At 42.4% G+C, this 18,561-nt stretch overlaps 1 protein-coding gene across 3 annotated transcripts in view; it reads right to left on the bottom strand.

Annotated features, from left to right (window-relative positions):
* The window catches only part of LOC311084443 (beta-1,3-galactosyltransferase 2-like), a 67,498-nt gene that overhangs the window by 7,707 nt on the left and 41,230 nt on the right, over positions 1-18,561 (bottom strand). The window contains exon 1 of one of the 3 annotated variants that reach the window (XM_084116452.1): positions 8,520-8,595. The exons of 1 other annotated variant lie outside the window; for it this stretch is intronic. The gene's annotated coding sequence lies outside the window, so the exon portion shown is untranslated. Of the gene's footprint in view, positions 1-8,519; positions 8,596-18,561 lie in introns of those variants that run through there. One more of the 3 variants, XM_084116455.1, reaches the window with a different exon arrangement.

Genomic DNA, 18,561 nt, shown 5'->3' with positions numbered 1-18,561 from the left:
TAGACGTTATTGAGTGCACTTATTCAATCTCATATTCAATCCCACTACTGGAACTGTGTTCTAGAAATAAATGTGATATTGATATGAGGGCAGGCAGACATAGATTCAGAGGCATAAGGTACTGTATTACATTCAGCAATGCAACAATAATAAAACAATGCATTGACATTTACTTTTTACTTTTGATACTTAAGTACTTTTAAAAACGAGTACTTCTGTACTTTTACTTAAGTAAGAATCGGTCTTTACAACTTTTACTTGTAACGGAGTAATATTTGACCAGTAGTATCTGTACTTTCACTCAAGTAAGGAAGTTGTGTACTTTGTCCACCTCTGCTCTCAGCCTCACTGTGTCTGTGTCAAAAGAAATAACAGACACGATCACACTTAAGCACAGGTAATTGGCATTTCTGGTCTAGCCGTGCCTCTCGCCACGACATCCAGTGAAAGAGAGAGCGCGCACGCAAATTGCATCAGCATTCCCCTCACGCATGACGAAGCTTACGTAATAGTGCTTCCTTAATTTAGTGCAGAAATATTTATCAAGAATGAAACCAAAAACAATACAAAAAAAATAAGAAATATACATGTATGAAGAATTGAAAACAATGCAAATTATTAAGTTTATGATCACATGACCATTGACAACTGTGCAACTTCCAAAACAAATGTTTTCAAAATAAGATTCCCATAAAATAATACTGTTATTGATTAAATTATAGCAATAATCTAGTGTAACAACATACACTCGTCACATTCACCCCCACTGTTTTACGCTAGATTATTGGACAGGTCATCCACTTGACATATCGGTGATGTCATTTCACATAAACCACCTTAGGTTATACAGCTCTAAAGCCATCTTGTTTAAGATTCAGATAAATCAAGGGTAGCTAATCCCCAATCTACCATTCGAAAAACCATGCCATATACATAGTTTCAAATATGACATACACCAATAAATCACTTTTCTTACACTAATTGTTTGTTTTAAACAACTTAATGTATGACAGATCATGAAAGATCATGCCACCTCTGACAGATCGACAGATGCACACTCAATCAAAAACACTTTGAGAAAAAAAAATATATATACAGTGAGGAAAATAAGTATTTGAACACCCTGCTATTTTGCAAGTTCTCCCACTTAGAAATCATGGAGGGGTCTGAAATTGTCATCGTAGGTGCATGTCCACTGTGAGAGACATAATCTAAAAAAAAAAATCCAGAAATCACAATGTATGATTTTTTAACTATTTATTTATATGATACAGCTGCAAATAAGTATTTGAACACCTGAGAAAATCAATGTTAATATTTGGTACAGTAGCCTTTGTTTGCAATTACAGAGGTCAAACGTTTCCTGTAGTTTTTCACCAGGTTTGCACACACTGCAGGAGGGATTTTGGCCCACTCCTCCACACAGATCTTCTCTAGATCAGTCAGGTTTCTGGGCTGTCGCTGAGAAACACGGAGTTTGAGCTCCCTCCAAAGATTCTCTATTGGGTTTAGGTCTGGAGACTGGCTAGGCCACGCCAGAACCTTGATATGCTTCTTACAGAGCCCCTCCTTGGTTATCCTGGCTGTGTGCTTCGGGTCATTGTCATGTTGGAAGACCCAGCCTCTACCCATCTTCAATGCTCTAACTGAGGGAAGGAGGTTGTTCCCCAAAATCTCGCAACACATGGCCCCGGTCATCCTCTCCTTAATACAGTGCAGTCGCCCTGTCCCATGTGCAGAAAAACACCCCAAAGCATGATGCTACCACCCCCATGCTTCACAGTAGGGATGGTGATCTTGGGATGGTACTCATCATTCTTCTTCCTCCAAACACGTTTAGTGGAATTATGACCAAAAAGTTCTATTTTGGTCTCATCTGACCACATGACTTTCTCCCATGACTCCTCTGGATCATCCAAATGGTCATTGGCAAACTTAAGACGGGCCTTGACATGTGCTGGTTTAAGCAGGGGAACCTTCCGTGCCATGCATGATTTCAAACCATGACGTCTATACACTATAGTGTATTACCAACAGTAACCTTGGAAACGGTGGTCCCAGCTCTTTTCAGGTCATTGACCAGCTCCTCCCGTGTAGTTCTGGGCTGATTTCTCACCTGTCTTAGGATCATTGAGACCCCACGAGGTGAGATCTTGCATGGAGCCCCAGTCCGAGGGAGACTGACAGTCATGTTTAGCTTCTTCCATTTTCTAATGATTGCTCCAACAGTGGACCTTTTTTCACCAAGCTGCTTGGCAATTTCCCCGTAGCCCTTTCCAGCCTTGTGGAGGTGTACAATTTTGTCTCTAGTGTCTTTGGACAGCTCTTTGGTCTTGGCCATGTTAGTAGTTGGATTCTTACTGATTGTATGGGGTGGACAGGTGTCTTTATGCAGCTAACGACCTCAAACAGGTGCATCTAATTTAGGATAATAAATGGAGTGGAGGTGGACATTTTAAAGGCAGACTAACAGGTCTTTGAGGGTCAGAATTCTACCTGATAGACAGGCGTTCAAATACTTATTTGCAGCTGTATCATACAAATAAATAGTTAAAAAATCATATATTGTGATTTCTGTTTTTTTTTTTTTAGATTATGTCTCTCACAGTGGACATGCACCTAAGATGACAATTTCAGACCCCTCCATGATTTCCAAGTGGGAGAACTTGCAAAATAGCAGGGTGTTCAAATACTTATTTTCCTCACTGTATATCAAACTTCCAGAACAGGATAAACTCTTTGAGTTGACATTGTTTGAATCAATCTACTCACAGGTCTAATAAGTCTACCAAATCTTGTATATAATTTCTGCTGTTCACCAGGCTGTTCTCTTAAAGCTTGACAAGAAACCGAATCACGTTCAGATGAACTTACAGAGATGTCTCGCACTACCACTGAAATGTCACCATCATGATCATTTACAGGCACAAAAATTGGAGATACAGAGACTTCAGTCTGAACATCTGACACAAATGATGTTCCAGCAATTGATGCGAAGCACAAAGACGCTGAAGGATCAGACATTCTCTCAGAAATATCATGACACTCCATCCCTTCAACCTATTCAATTTGATTCCCCACTTCATGATCACAAATCTCATGCTCACCACTGTCAATCATGTCATCATTCAATTCACCACTGGCAGTCCCTGCAACTTCGTCTAGATTAGTAATCCATTGAGAAATTCGGTCTGTAGTATCACTCTTCTGACAATCAGTATGTGACAAATCACACTCTGAACTCAAATCACACTCTGAACTCACAGGATCATCCCAAGCAGGCAATGGTAAGAAGTTCACCGGCATCAACAAGTTTCGATGAACAGTTTTGGTACGACCATTAACAGGGTGGCGAATCTTGTACGTGTTCAAAGAAAAGTTCTTACTGATCACAATATACACCGTGGTTTCCCAACGATCAGCTAATTTCCTCTTTCCCTTTTCTCCTTTGTTTGCCAGAAGGACCCGATCACCCAACTCCAATGAATGACCCTTGCACTTGCGATTATAATATTCAGCTTGTTTACTCAGCTGCTGATGCGCATTCAGTTGTGCAAGTGACATTGCCTCCCTTAAATCCTTCCCCAGAGACTGGACATATTTACTCACATCAACAGTCCCATCATCCAAAATTACACTCTCAAACAAAACATCTACAGGCAATCTCAGAGTACGGCCAAACATCAAAAAGAAAGGTGGGTAGCCAGTTGTCTCATGTCTAGTGCAATTGTACGAAAAAGTCAGTGTGTTCAGCATCTGAGGCCGAGCAGCTTTAGACCTCGGAGGCAGGGACCTTATCATGTCACCAAGAGTACGATTAAACCTTTCAGTTTGACCGTTACCCATAGGGTGATAGGGCGTGGTACGAGATTTGGTAACACTTGACAACTTCAACATTTCAGCAATCAAAGAACTTTCAAAATTTGCACCCTTATCTGAATGGATCCGTCCTGGGAACCCATATACACAAAAAAAATTGTTCCACAGAACCCGGGCAACAGACTTCGCAGTTTGATTCGGACAGACATACGCACACGCAAGTTTTGTGAAGTGGTCGGTTACTACCAACACATCAACCGATTTGTTATTGACATCCTCAGCTGACCAGAAATCGATACAAACCAACTCAAGCGGCGCTGTAGTGGTTATTGACACAAGTGGAGCTCTGGCCTCAGGCTCAGGAGTCTTACTCAACACACATCTCTTACACTGCATCACGTACAGTTTAGTGTCTTTCTCCATAGAATACCAGTAAAATCTTTGCCTCGCTAGCCAAAGAGTGCGGTGCTGGCCCTGATGACCTGCGTCATCATGCACCCCTTTTAGGACCAAGCCTCTCAAAGCTGCTGGAATGACATACTCGAAAAAGTATTTTTCTTGGTTGTCGGATTCTTAGACACACAGTAAAGTATACCTAACCTGATTTTGAATTTTCCCCATTGTCTGAGTGTTCGCACAGTTTCTTTTGACTCACTGACTTTCTCCTAGATGGTCGTCTACCTCGCTCCATAAAGAACCTCACCCTACTTATGACCGGATCATGACATTGCTTGTCAAGTAAATCTGCCTGGGTAAGTTTATCGAGTGAGCACTGCCCCGCATCCTCCAAACCCCTTAAATGCTGCACATAAGCCACTGCTCTAACAGCTGCTCCTTCCTCCCAGTGACGGTGAGAGCGGAGTACAGCTGACTTCTCTTCACAGGACACCCGCCCCCCAGCCAAACTCTGAACCATGTTAGTGACCTCATGACACTTCTGCAACCCAGATATTTTCTCCATAGCTACACTCTTTTGTATGTTCACAGGACAAATGAAACATATCCTGAACCCGCTCAACCTCAAGTGCATCTGCTTCGTGCCTCAATATATCATAAGGCGTTCTGGTAAGTCTGTGCAAGATCTTGGGAGTAGCAAAAGGTTCCCGGCTCAAGGCATCAGCCACCACGTTTTTTGGTCCAGGAATGTACTGTATGTCAAATTCAAAAGGAGCCAAGTTCGCAACCCACCTGTACTCACAGGCATCAAGCTTTGGTTTGGAGTGCTGTTGTCAGTTACTGGTGTGGCAGTTTCTGACTGAGAAGAAGACACAGAAGATGATTCACTGTTAGGCTCAAATACTTTGGCTGTTTGTTGGCACGTAACTTGCTTAGTGGCTTTCTGTTCCCTTAGCATCTCATCTAATCGCTCTTGGACCTCAGACGCGGTCCATGACTGTGCAGATTTGCTTTTGAACACCAAAGAGAGTTCCTTATCAGGACAGTGTTGAATAAATATTACAGCCAGTTCTTTGCTCCGATTTTCCAAGGTTCTGCCCTCCTCCCTAAGGCTCCGCTCAGCCACCTCAGCTGCTTTGTTTAATCTTATCCAATAGTCCAAAGGGCTTTCATTGGAATAAGGTTTCAAATGAAATATAGTTGATCACATCATTTCAGTGATTCCAGTAGCTCAGGGATGCCTTTAGCTGATATAGTAAAAATCAGCTAAAGGCATCCCTGAGCTACTGGAATCACATAAATGATGTCTCAAGACTGTGAAAACCGCGTCTACAGTCGGGGTTACCAGTCTATTACTCAGCCAGACTTTTATGATATCCCTGGCCCTCCCCATTAGTCTGTTCATCACCCCAACTCTGTCAGAATCTGCCACTTCTTTTTTGTTAAGATACACTCGCATCAATTCTTCCCACTCCATCATGGAGCACTTCTCTGTACCATCTCCACGATAATACGGCGGTGAGGAAACTTCAGACTTCAGTACCAAATTTAACTTGGAAGCATCTATAATGGTTGCATTCGATACTTTTGTGTCAGAAATGTTAGTGGCATCTGCAAAACAACCACTAGATGGCAAACTTGAACGTCCAGTCTGCAACAGGGTGTCCCTGATGGCTTCGCCAATTTCAGAACCAATTTGTCTAACGAGGTCACTCATTTCATTTGTAAGTCCTGATTCAACATTAGTATACTCTGGTTTGACCGGTTTTGCGATGGGACAACAGCACATGTCTGGCCTAGTATCACCCGATGATCTAACTGCTTTACCCCTCCCAGTGCTTGTATACTCAGGACCCATAAACTGGAAATCTCTGTCAGGTGTGGCCAGTAATACACCTCTTCCTCTACCAGCCATCATTACACTTTGATCAAATGCTAACCTTTACTCGTTTGCCACACTTATCACCCTCAATTTCTCAATACACTTTGAAATAACTTTGAAAAATAACTGAATTTGAAAAATTTAAATGAAGTTAAATATCTATCACTTTATCTCTGAAATAATTTTCCCTTAAAAAATAAAAATAAAAAACAAGCAAAAAAAAAAAAAAAATTAACCAATTTCAAAATAGTCACTAATTAAATACTCCAACCATGCAGAAGATGACACAGTCCCCGCAGACGATGCAGATTATTCACGACGACGACAGTCCCAGCAGAAGATACAGATTATTCAGGACGACACAGTCCCAGCAGAAGATGCACGCTTGCAGCATCCCAGATGGTCAGCAATCAGCGAACCAAACGACGGGTCAGCGGCACCAATTTGTAGTGGGTTTTCTTCTGCGTTGTGTTTGATTTTAAAGAAAGAGATCCCACACAATAATGTACTTTTGTTTTTCTTTACTCTCAGCCTCACTGTGTCTGTGTCAAAAGAAATAACAGACACGCCTCTCGCCACGACATCCAGCGAAAGAGAGAGCGCGCACGCAAATTGCATTCCCCTCACGCATGACAAAGCTTACGGGAACGCAAAAGTTTTGAGAGGGAACGCAAATAACTTTGCGAGGGAACGCAAAGTTTCTCGGGGGAACGCAAAAGATTAAAAAAAATAAAATAAAAAAAATCTCTCAACCTACAAATATTTCCACCACCACGTCCCTTTAGGCAGGGCCCCTGGGCACTATACCTCAAAAGCCGCTGGCAACGCTGTAACGTCTCTGCTTTGGGGTGTGTCTGTTGCGAGTGTGTTTAATCAAAGTTTTTTTCAACACACGGACAGTATAATCATCAGCGATGCACGCGATTACATTTAGAAATAGACAAGATTTGTTTCCAAATGCACCAAGCAAAAATCCTGAAAAAAACTTTTATAAACCCAGCCAATATAATCACAATGAACACATCCAAAATAAAATCTTTAACATATAACAACTGCAAAGTGTCTAATTTGTAAACAAAATGATTTACGCACTAAATCCAGCATAACTCCGGCACAATTTGCATATTTTTAAACTCTCAAAACAGACGTCACATCCCGAACCTCACAGCAATTGGCTGACGACCGCGTTTTTGGCTTGATATTTGCATAAAGTCGAGAACTGCCCAACATTTTGACGCTCTCGGTCGCTCTCAACGCTTTCTCCGGTCCGCTGTCAATCCCAAAATGCACTGCGCGAGCGTGAAGCTTGACTTCCATAGGAATGAATTGAAAACGCTCGCTCCGCTCCGCTCGCACCGTGCCAGTGGACATGCACCGTTAGGGCTGCAGCATGTCCCCCGCTAGCGGCGCTAGCGCCGGCGGTACCATCTGAGATGCTAGTGTTACCGTCTCCACAGTTAGCTCCGGCTTCGTCAGACTCAGTGCTGCTAGTGATCGCAATTCCCGTGATATTCTCGCAAAAAACTAGTGATGTTCTCACAAAAAAACTTTCGATCCCTGGAAAATTTTGAATTGTAGCTAAACGTTTAACGTTCTTGTCTTTCTTTAACTTTCTTTTTGCAAAACCACTCAATTGACGTCTGTCCATTTTGGATTTAGATTCATTTTCTGTTGCCACATTTGTGCGTAGGGGAGACCGGGGACAGTTGCAACACATTTCTCTCAGTTAGAGACTATTTGGACTAGACCCACCAAATTTGTATATATTAAACTTGCATCTGTCTGCTAATTACCCATACCATTTAAAGATGATTATATATGACATATCGTTCACAGTATTTATTTGAATGGAAGAAGTCAGATGTTGCAACTGACCCCGACCCAGGGGACGGTTGCAACACGTTAAAAATACCTATTTTTTTTATTTTAGCTTTTTGTCTCAATGAGCATATAATTCTGAAAATATTAACTGTTTTAGGCCTACTATAATATTATAGTATTATTTATTTCAATAATATTATTGTAGCCTATAATTTATTTTAGTCATATTTATCAAATAACAGTTATTGTTTTTTTTGTTTATGTGTAGAACATAGGCCTACATATATTCAGTGTGCAGGTGTTACAGATGCTATTCAGTCTCTCCATATTTCAGTGTCAGACAGGAAGAATTGAACAATTTGCAATGCAACAAACCTTTATTAAACATGCAATTTATAACTTGTTGTAACTGTCCCAAACCCTATCAGCTATGACAGAACATCATGTGCCTGCTAGACACACTGACTTTGACACATGCTAACCATGTCACTTAGAAGTCAACAAAACAATAATTCAAACTAAGTAAGTTTAGATTAATTCATACAAAATGTCTGGACAGTATGACAAAAAGTATATCTCATGAAAAAATTTACTTTCATACCTCCAAAACAAGTTTTGTTCAATAAATGCAGCAGCAAATGTTGAATATGTTTACTGTCTTCTTGGTGGGGGGAGGGTCTAACTGTGCATGTACAGTGTGAGTGTCATCACTCTAGCTTGTTTCTAATCGGAGAAAAATGACATGTTGCAACCATCCCCATGTTGCAACTGTCCCTGGTCTCCCCTACTTGTTGTGGACCAACTCAACTCTGACAGATTGGGGAGGGAGGGGGGAGTGATAGTGGTCATGTAATCTTTATTTATTTATTATTATTATTGTTAAATTAGTGTTCATAAACGAGTTATGTATGGTCTTTCAAGAATTTCAAGTTAATAATATAACAATTTACGAAAAATATTTTTAAAGCTTGTGTCATGTGGTGCCCCCCCTAGTGGTTGTGAATGGTTGGTGCCCCTGAGCATTGGCCCAAGTGCCCTTATGAATAATCTGGCTCTGCCTTTGGGGCTCCGTAGAAAACACCATCAGAAGGTTTTGAGCAAGACCCATCTACAGGGGCGTATCTAACAGATATGGAGGATTTCTTCCAAACAGTCATGATGTCCCTGTGTTATGTCATCCAGTAACTTATTCAGTCCCTAAATAGCCAGCAATGCTTGGTTCACTACGACGTCTGTTTTATTGTCAAGTTAGGCGTCGTGCACAAAGTTGCTTCATTCCCTGAACATCGTTCTACAGTCATGTGTTGTGTTTGCAGGTTATGACTTGTGAAGTGTAGGCTAGAATTAAAGGGTGCGGTGAGGTGAAGCTGGTGGTTATAGCAGTGGATGTAGGGGATATGCCTGCCAGACAAGTGTTGTAATATTCCAGTATGACGTAATCTGCATCAGGCTGCTGGGGTTCTAACAAGCCAAGATGTTCCTCTGGCACACCATTGCACAAAAAACGAATTATAACGGACACATTTTCAGTGTTGCACCGCGATCCCTTGTGCCATCATTTTTTAAACAGAATGCAGCTGAATCAGCAGTGTCATATTTCTGTTTTATTTTTATTTTTCAGAACCACCCTTGTGAAAAAAAAAGCACTTTAGTGTACTTTTATAAAGTGTACTTATTATACAAATAATATACTTTAAATGTATACACTTAAGTGTAACTCAAATGCAATGTTTTCACCGGTCTGAATGCACATCAAGTATAATTGATTTGAAATATATCACATATTAAGTTGAAATAAAATGCAATAAGTTGTCATTAAGAGTGATTTTTTGGTACCACTTAAGTGGGACTTTAATACAACTTTATATTTACTTTCGTAATTGCTTCTAGTGTCTTTTAAAATTGATTTAAAGTGCACTGCTCAATGCATTGACAAGCAAATAATGTGAACTAAAATGTACTTTAATGTCAGTTAACAATACACTTAAGTGTGAATTAAATGTAATGTTTTCACTGCTTAAGTGCATTTTATTTGTATTTAATTTCAAATGTATCACAAATTAAGTTCATATTAAATGCAATTAGTTGAACTTTTGAATGCTTTTTTTAAACATAAATGGGACTTTAATACATGTTTAATAAGTACTTTCAGTGTATTTAAAATATAGTTAAAGTGTAGTTTAATGAACTGACAAGCAATTCATGTGAACTAAAATATACTTTAATGTCAGTTAACAATACACTTAAATGTGAATTAAGTGTAATGTTTTCGACAAACGTATTGCATGTAATTGATTTCAAATGCATCACAGATTAAGCTCAAATTAAATTAGTTGAAATTAAGAGTGCTTTTTTGGAACAACTTAAGTGGGACTTTAATACATTTTTATTTGAACTTTGAAATATGATAAAAGTGTACTTCCAAATTGTAACGATCACCAGCTGGAGTTGCCCTTGAGAGCCACCAGAGGGCACTCCACATAAGACCATTATCACTCTCAAACTACATTTCCCAGAACTCACTGCCTGGACTCATTATCACTGATCACATTCACCTGTACCTCATTCACTGATTGCATTCACCTTTGTCTTATCATCCTGTTAGTCTCAGTCTATATATACCTTGTTCATTCATTCACTCACCGCGAAGTCTTGTTTGTGTCTCACTGCATTTCTGAGCATTCTCCTAGTTTTCGTGTTTCTTGGTTCTGATTATCTTGCCCTGTTCCCTGGATTACTCTCTTGCCTCTGGTCCCTGCCTGTTTGTTTGTTTGTTTGTTTGTTTGTTTCTTTCTTTGTTTTGACTGCCTGCCTGTGTATGACCCTTGCCTGTACATTGGATTACGCCTCTGGATTGCCCCACAAAATAAAGCTGCATTTGGATCTCCTACTTCGTGTCTCTGAGCAGTTCGTGACAGAAGACTTCGCCATACCCAGATCCAGCAGCAATGACAACATGGACCCAGTAACTAGACTCTGCTCCATCTTCCAGGATGGTCGCCCCATAGAAGACTATGTGGGTGAGTTTGTGGCTTGTTGCCACCTGGCCCCGCTGGACGACGGGGAACTCAAGGATTGCTTTTGGATGGGACTGGATCAGGACGTGAGTTTTTATTTGCCTGAGACTGACCCCAGATGGACTCTGGTTCAATATATAGATTTTGTTTTGCTATTTTGTGGGTCTCCCTTCATAGTGGGCGAGGTTGAGCCCGCACTTCACGTCGCTTCTGCTGATCCAGAGACCGTTCACGTCGCTTCTGCTGATCCAGAGACCGTTCACGTCGCTTCTGCTGATCCAGAGACCGTTCACGTCGCTTCTGCTGATCCAGAGACTGTTCACGTCACTTCTGCTGATCCAGAGACTGTTCACGTCACTTCTGCCGATCCAGAGCTTCACACCAGTCCAGCCGAGCCTGCACTTCACGCCAGTCCAGAGTCTCCTTCGCCACTGGTCCCGTCCAGTCCAGAGTCTCCTTCGCCGCTGGTCCCGCCCAGCTCAAGGCCCTCTTCACCGCTGGTCCCGTCCAGCTCAGAGTCCTCTTCACCGCTGGTCCCGTCCAGCCCAGAGCCTTCACCGCTGGTCCCGCCCAGCTCAGAGTCTTCTTCGCCGCTGGTTCCGTCCAGTTCAGAGCTCTCATCGCTGCCCAGCACAGAGCTCTCATTGCTGCCCAGCACAGAGCCCTCATCGCTGCCCAGCTCCAAGCCCTCTTTGCCGCTGGTCCTGTCCAGCTCAAAGCCCTCTTCGCTGTTGGTCCTGCCCAGTTCAAAGCCCTCGCCGCTGCTGGTCCCGTCAAGCTCAGAGCGCGCTGATTCGGAGCCAGAGCTTCCCGTCAGTCCTGCCGAGCCAGAGCCAGAGCTTCACGTCAGTCCTGCCGAGCCAGAGCCAGAGCTTCACGTCAGTCCTGCCGAGCCAGAGCCAGAGCTTCACGTCAGTCCTGCCGAGCCAGAGCCAGAGCTTCACGTCAGTCCTGCCGAACCAGAGCCAGAGCTTCAGGTCACGTCTGCCCGTCCAGAGTCTCGTCTCGCCGAGACTGAAATTGTTCCTGAGCCTGAATCTGATCCTGAGCCTGAATCTGTTCCTCTTCCTCTTTCTGCGCCTGTGTCTTCGGACAAGATGGCCGACTCCACGCCTGTGTCTTTGGACAAGATGGCCGACTCCACGCCTGTGTCTTTGGACAAGATGGCCGACTCCAAGCCTGTGTCTTTGGACAAGATGGCCGACTCCACGCCTGTGTCTTCGGACAAGATGGCCGACTCCAAGCCTGTGTCTTCGGACAAGATGGCCACCGCATCCCCTGAGCCCGTTCCTGTTCTTGAGCCCGTTCATGTTCCTGAACCGTTGGAGCCGCCTGAAGGGTCGTCTCCGGCCCAGCCGCCTGAAGGGTCGTCTCCGCCCCGGCCGCCTGCACAGCCTGCTCCGCCCCGGCCGCCTGCACAGCCTGCACAGCCTGCTCCGCCCCGGCCGCCTGCACAGCCTGCTCCGCCCCGGCCGCCTGCACAGCCTGCTCCGCCCTGGCCTGCCGCCCTGCCAGAGTCTTCAGGTCCCCTTCCGCTGCACGGGCCTGGCCCTCCGTCCCGCCCCCGGGTCCGCCTCCGCTCCACCTCCCTCCTGGACAGTTTTAGGAGCGTCTGGAATCCGCTCCTTAAAGGGGGGGCTATGTAACGATCACCAGCTGGAGTTGCCCTTGAGAGCCACCAGAGGGCACTCCACATAAGACCATTATCACTCTCAAACTACATTTCCCAGAACTCACTGCCTGGACTCATTATCACTGATCACATTCACCTGTACCTCATTCACTGATTGCATTCACCTTTGTCTTATCATCCTGTTAGTCTCAGTCTATATATACCTTGTTCATTCACTCACCGCGAAGTCTTGTTTGTGTCTCACTGCATTTCTGAGCATTCTCCTAGTTTTCGTGTTTCTTGGTTCTGATTATCTTGCCCTGTTCCCTGGATTACTCTCTTGCCTCTGGTCCCTGCCTGTTTGTTTGTTTTTCTTTCTTTGTTTTGACTGCCTGCCTGTGTATGACCCTTGCCTGTACATTGGATTACGCCTCTGGATTGCCCCACAAAATAAAGCTGCATTTGGATCTCCTACTTCGTGTCTCTGAGGAGTTCGTGACACAAATATACTGACAAGCAATTAATGTGGACTAAAATGTACTTTAATGTAATATACATGTACACTATTATATAATTAAATACATTTGTAATTAAAAAAATTATAATAAAGTTGCAATTTATTTCAAATTTGAATTAAAAAAATCTTAACCTAGTTACAATCAACACAAATTCAATTTAAAACCCTCTAGGCAAGGCAAGTTTATTTATATAGCACATTTCATACACAATGGCCATTCAAAGTGCTTAACATAGAAGAAATTAAAATAATAAAAAGAAATAAGAATAATTAAAACCGTTTAGAAAAATAAAAAATAAAATACAGTACAGTATAGTACAAACAGTCGGACGAACATTGCCACAGTGCTCATTCATTAAATGCATAGCTAAACAGATGTGTTTTGAGTCTGGATTTGAAAGTGACTATTGTAGGAGCACGTCTGATCTCCTCTGGAAGCTGGTTCCAGCTGCGGCTGGCATAATAGCTAAAAGCGGACTCGCCATGCTTTGAGTGAACCCTTGGTATTTCTAGCTGATATGATCCTAGTGATCTGAGTGATCTGTTGGGTTTATATTCAGTGAGCATATCTGCAATATATTGAGGTCCTAGGCCATTGAATGATTTATATACCAGTAATAATACTTTAAAATCAATCCTAAATTTAATTGGGAGCCAGTGTAAAGACCTGAGGACTGGTGTGATGTGTTCATATTTTCTGGTTCTGCTCAGAATCCTGGCGGCAGCGTTCTGTATGAGCTGCAACTGTCTTATGGTCTTTTTGGGAAGGCCAGTGAGGAGTCCATTACAATAATCCACCCTGCTAGTGATGAAAGCATGCACAAGTTTCTCTAAGTCTTGTCTGGAAACAAAGCATCTAATTCTTGCAATATTTTTCAGATGATAGTATGCTGATTTAGTTATTGCTTTGACATGACTACTGAAACTAAGGTCTGACTCTAGTGTCACACCAAGATTCCTGACTTGATTTTTAGTTGTTTGACCCCTAGAGTGAAGGTATGCATTCACCTTGAGAACTTCATCTTTGTTTCCAAATGCAATGACTTCAGTTTTGTCTTTGTTTAACTGAAGAAAGTTTTGACACATCCAACTGTTGACTTCATCGATGCATTGGCACAGGGAGTCAATGGGGCTGTAATCGTTAGGCGATAGGGCTAAGTAAATATGTGTGTCGTCTGCATAGCTGTGGTAAGCAATTTGGTTCTTTCTCATTATTTGGCTCATTGGGAGCATATACAGGTTGAACAGGAGTGGCGCAAGAATTGAGCCTTGAGGGACTCCGCATGTCATGGATGTCCACTCAGACTTATGATCTCCTATACTCACATAATAACCTCTCCCATCTAAGTATGACCTGAACCATTTTAGGACTATCCCAGAAAGCCCCACCCAGTTTTCCAGCCTGTCAAGAAGTATGTTATGATCGACAGTGTCAAATGCAGCACTGAGGTCGAGTAGTACCAGTACTGATAATTTGCCTGAATCAGTATTTAAGCGAATATCGTTTATTATCTTTATGAGCGCTGTCTCTGTGCTGTGGTGCGGTCGGAAACCAGATTGAAAATTGTCAAAGTATCCATTCGAGCTTAAGAATTTGTTCAGCTGATTGAAGACAACTTTTTCAATGATCTTGCCTATGAAAGGAAGATTTGAGATCGGCCTATAGTTGCTTAATATGGTCTTATCCAGATTGTTCTTTTTCAGGAGGGGCTTGACAACTGCAGTTTTCAGGGAGTTTGGAAAACTCCCAGAGAGAAGTGAAGCATTAACCACTTCTAGAAGATCTGCTTTGAAAAATGATGTGGGAAGTGTGTCAAGAGCGCAGGTTGATGTTTTAAGGTGCTGTACGGTTTCTTCCAAAATTTTGCCATCAATTTCTTTGAAGTCAGACATAGTAACTACTTTCTCAGGTGGTTTGATCTGTCTAACCCCAGGGCAACTCAAGGATGTGCTGATCACCTTTCTGATATTATTGATTTTCTCAGAGAAGAAAGAAGCAAACTCACTGCACTTGTTGTCTGAGAGCATTTCACTGGGAATCTGGCTTGGGGGGGTTGTCAGTCTCTCTACAGTAGCAAAAAGAGTGCGTGTGTTGTTTAAATTACTGTTTATAATATTTGAGAAGAAAGTCTGTCTAGCTTTGCCTAGTTCCATATTGAAAGCATGGATGCTGTCTTTGTAGATGTTATAATGGACTACAAGTTTTGTCTTCCGCCACATGCGCTCTACTTTTCTGCATTGTCTTTTCATATTTTGCACTGCTGTTGAGTTTCTCCAAGGTGCTTTTTGTCTGCCACTCTTCTTCCTGACTTTCACAGGAGCAATATCATCAATTACACTTTTAACTTTTGAGTTAAAAGAATCAAGGAGAAAATCAACAGAGTCTGCAGATATGCTTGGTGTTAAGGATATAGCCTTCATAAATAGTACACTCTCATTTAAGCATCTCTTCTTGACAGACACAGATCTAGCTTCAGTGGCAGGAGAGATCAATATATCAAAGAAAATACAGAAATGATCAGACAGTGCTACATCCTTAATAACAATCAGTGAAATGTTTAGACCCTTACTGATAAGTAAATCTAGAGTGTGTCCACGATTGTGTGTGGGTCCATGTATATGCTGAATCAGATCAAAAGTTTTTAAAACACTTTTGATTTCTTTTGCCATATTGTTCTCTGCACTATCTATGTGGATGTTAAAATCTCCAGCAATGGCAAAACAGTCAAACTCTGAGGTAATTTTTGATAACAGTTCTGTAAAGTCCTCAGCAAAGGCTGGAGAGTATTTTGGAGGCCTGTAAATAATGATAAGTAAAATGCGTGGAGCACCTTTTAACACAATACCCAGATATTCGAAAGACAAGTAATTCCCAAATGATATTTGCTTACATTGATACATTGATTTAAAAAGAGCAGCTAGACCCCCACCTCTCTTAACAGCTCTGCAGACACTCATAAAAGTAAAGTTAGGGGGGGGGCTGCTTCATTGAGGATTGTTGCACTGCAGCTGTCTTCTAGCCAGGTTTCATTTAGAAGCATAAAATCCAGATTGTTTGTGGTTATTAAGTCGTTGACTAGAAGTGATTTATTTTTAAGTGAGCGGATGTTAAAGAGTGCTAACTTAACAGACTTACTTTTCCCAAGGGCAATATTAGTTTGACGTGTAATAGGCACCAGATTAGTTAGGTTTGCTGTATGGCTATTGAAGGCCTTAGACTTTCTATCTTGTAATAGAACAGCAATAGAGAAAGATACAGGCACACTGGGTTCCCGCTTGTTCTGTAAACATTTGAAAAAATTACTGTTATCAAAACGGGGACCCGACACATATCACTGAGAGCTGGTATCAGTTGTTTTTGGTTCACCTCGAGCAGATGGAGGAGGGTGTGGGCCCTGGCGTTGTGGCAGAGGCCGAAGAGCTCTCACAGGAGGGGGAGGGCGAGCTGGGCCCGCAGGCTTTGGTGCGGGTGGTAGCGGTGCCTGTCTTTTTTTGGTTGGTATCTGGGGGCTTGCAGCAAAAGAGTGGGATAGTCTGGTTCCAGCATACACCAGTTCTTCCATTTTCTGTGAGAAGCACAGAAGTGGCGATGCTGGAGAGAGGGAAAAAGTGTCAGGTGAAAGGGCCTGTTGCTCTGGTGTTATCGGAGGAAGGCTGATGGCTGTTTTCCAGGAAGTCGTCCTTGGGTGCTGAATCTTCAAGCAGTTCTGATATGTCTGTCTGTGGTGAGCTCTGTGGGCAGGTCTCAGCTGAGATTGTGTCCGTGAGCAGAGGTTGTTGTGGCGGAGTGGTGTTATGTCCATTTTGCTGCTGAAGTGAAGTCCCGTGGTCATTCATACTGTGTCCAGGTGTGTGTGTGCCGTTCAGATTGAGTGGATTGGCACAAACTGCAGAAGGATGATTGAGGGAGAAGTAGATATTGTCCTTTAACACTCTTGAACCAAGTTTGTTTGGGTGATGGCCATCCCGATGAAACAGTTGTCTCTGACTCCAGAAAAGATTGAAATTGTCAATGAAGTTTACTCCTTTTATATTGCAGGTTTTTTGCAGCCACGTATTAAGCCCAAGTAACCATGAAAACCTGTTTGTTCCTCTTGCTGGGAGTGGTCCACTGATGAATGTTTGAACTTTCAGTCTTTTAAGTGTTTCAAAAAGTTCATGGAAATCCTTCTTAAGGAGTTCTGACTGCTCTTTATGAATATCATTCTTCCCCACATGAATGATGAGTCGATTTGCAGTCTTATGTTTCATCAGAATGTTCTGAAGTTCCCTGTTTACATCAGAAGTTGTTGTTTGTGGAAGGCAGCACGTAGTTGTATCCCTGCCGCTAATGTTTCTGATTATGGAGTCCCCCACTATCAGAGTCCTGGGCTCGGCAGCGCTCTGAGCTGAGTGCCGCTGTCTGCTCGACTTTGAGCGCCAGTTAGCATCAGTGTTAGCAACTGGCCCATTCAGTCTGTGTTTGATCACATTCATCACATTTGGGGATTCCTCATTTACATTCCTTAGTACTTCAAATCTGTTCTCAAGATGTATAGGCGGTGGTAGGAGACCAGTGTTTGCAATCCTTGTCAGAGCTGTATCTGGGGTAGAGGATGCTACTGCGGCAATATGTGATGCTCGTGACAATCTGATGTCTCGAGTGCCTTTGGGTCTCGCTCCCTGTTTGTGCCATCGATTAGTAAGTCGATCGTCTTGTTTCTCTACCTGTCGAGGAGCACTAGTTTCATGGGACTCACCGGTATGCTGAGGGTGTCCATGACGAAGCTCTGTTGTGTGCTCCGTCTGGTCTGTGGCAGTTGGTGCAGCAAGTAGATTCCAGAAGAGGCATTTTCTCTTATCCTTGAGGCAGTTGTGTTTTCCTTTCCCGGAATGTAAGCTGGTCGGGTAAAATAATTCTCAGTTTTTGTAGTAATCCAAACTTTGTCGTATGAGCACTGTGCTGATTTGCTAAAGTTAAAATTAGGTGATAAAAGGAAACAAAATAAAGGAAATAAAATAAAGGAAATAAAATATAAAAATAGGAGATAAAATGTAAAAGCGATAGAGCAAAGCGCGGAGCAGTAAGCAAGAGTGTCCGAACAGTAGCTGAGCAGGAAGTGATATCTACGTACATTTACTGACAAAATCTCTAAAATAAATACATAAAAACCTTTCTGTTGATGCACAAAAAAACCCCAAAGAAACACTATACATAAACAGTTACAACACCTTAAAGGGATAGTTCACTTTAAAATGAAAATTCTGTCATCATACTCGCCCTCAAGTTGTTTCAAACCTGTATGAATTTATTTCTTCTGCTGAACACAAAAGATGATATTTGTCAGTTAACTGGTCCCATTGACTTCCATAGTAGGAAAAAAAAATACTATGGAAGTCAATGGGACCAGTTAACTGTTTGGTTGCAGACATTTTTTTAAATATCTTCCTTTGTGTTCAGCAGAAGAAATAAATTACATACATACAGGTTTGAAACAACTTTTGAGGGCGAGTATGA

This window comes from Abramis brama (genome assembly GCF_963993115.1).
Source record: "Abramis brama genome assembly, chromosome: 6".
Lineage (NCBI taxonomy): Eukaryota > Metazoa > Chordata > Actinopteri > Cypriniformes > Leuciscidae > Abramis > Abramis brama.
This window is presented reverse-complemented; position numbering and strand designations above follow the sequence as displayed.